The sequence below is a fragment of the Echinops telfairi genome, unplaced genomic scaffold (assembly GCF_000313985.2).
Source record: "Echinops telfairi isolate 266 unplaced genomic scaffold, ASM31398v2 ScPeMD7_70;HRSCAF=299, whole genome shotgun sequence".
Lineage (NCBI taxonomy): Eukaryota > Metazoa > Chordata > Mammalia > Afrosoricida > Tenrecidae > Echinops > Echinops telfairi.
This window is the reverse complement of record NW_022103968.1, coordinates 67,041,560-67,043,018: the sequence shown is the minus strand read 5'-3', so window position 1 is coordinate 67,043,018 and position 1,459 is coordinate 67,041,560.

The window sequence follows — 1,459 nt, the reverse complement described above, 5'->3', positions numbered from 1 at the left end:
GGTCTCCATGTGGCTCCTCCAGGTCCAGAGCTCTCACTGCCATCAGCATAGCCCCATGAGTCTTGTCAGTAGAAAGTCTCTCGGGAAGTGAGCGTATGTCCCACCTCCAACAAGCTTTATCTCTCCTACAGGTCATCAAGCTGCGATCTGATTGAGAGGCTAAACTCCACCCTTTCACTCTTAATCCTCAAACTGACCCCAGATTATGACACTACCACAAGCAGGAAAGCAAAAACCCATATAAAGGAAGAAGTACAGCATTGTCAATCACCCCCTGGGGTATAAGTCGATTGCACTATTATCATCATCAGTTTTCCCAGTGACCCAGCACTCCAGACACTGTCGGAATGAGGAGTCTGTGCGAGTACAGTTCCACCTTGAACCCATGAATTTTGGTCCAACACCGTACAATCTCTCATTCAATTGGGCTCTGTTGACCCTAGGTGTGGAGGTTGATGTCAGTGGGGGCCTTCCTGGCAACCTTTCCTGTCCCTGCAGAGTGGGCACTGAGGTACTACGTGTATGGCGATCCTGGGTCTCTTTCCATTGGATACCCACCAAGCCAGGGTGCCCCTAAGGTCCAATGACTGCCACTTCCACAATCCTGGGGCAGTCACTCTCTGCTTCCTCACCCATCCACGTATCCCTGCCCTCAGTCCAAGGGTACAGGCAGTTTCCAGCAGGGTTCAGTTCATTCAGGGGGGCCTCTATGTGAAGTCCTTCTGGTGTAGCCTGGGCATTGGCCCTGCTGCCGGCCAGGTCAGCTCGGTGATCATATTGGTGCTTAGTTCATGGTGTAGTTTACCGAAGGTTGGGAAGAAACAAATTCATAGTGTCTACCCAGGTACCATGATCATCTTCTGTCCTATTAAATCTGCCTTTTGGGATAAACAAACAAACCAAAAAACAGTCACCCTAAGCTGCCCTTTCTGTCTTGAATTTAATCAGCCCACTCTGTCCTCTCAGCAGCTATTCTCTTGATTAGACCTCTCTCTTTTTTTTCAAAGACACCCTAGTGAGACTAAGTGAGCACCAATGCCATAGTGGGCTACACATTGAGTTGTTAAATACAAAGTCAGTGGTTCAAATCCACCAGGAGCGCCTCAGGAGGAAGATGAGGCTGTCTACTTCTGCAACGATTTAAATCTCAGACACGCAAAGGAATAGTTACACTCTGTCCTACAGAGTCATTATGAGTCAGAATCCACTTGTTGGCAGTGAGTTTGCTTTTGAGTGATTGAGACTGAGGTAAAACAACTTGACTGCAGCCATCCACTGGTCACACAGAGACATATTTAAACACTTTTTGTTTGGAATAAATTCATGCATGTTTTAACTAGACCTTTAGCAGCAATACTTTGGGACTTAGCATTGAGACTTTACTACTATTAAATCCTTAAGCACCATTCAACTTTTCCAACCGTCCTAAATATGTCCTTTGTCTATAGCAGAAAGGTCC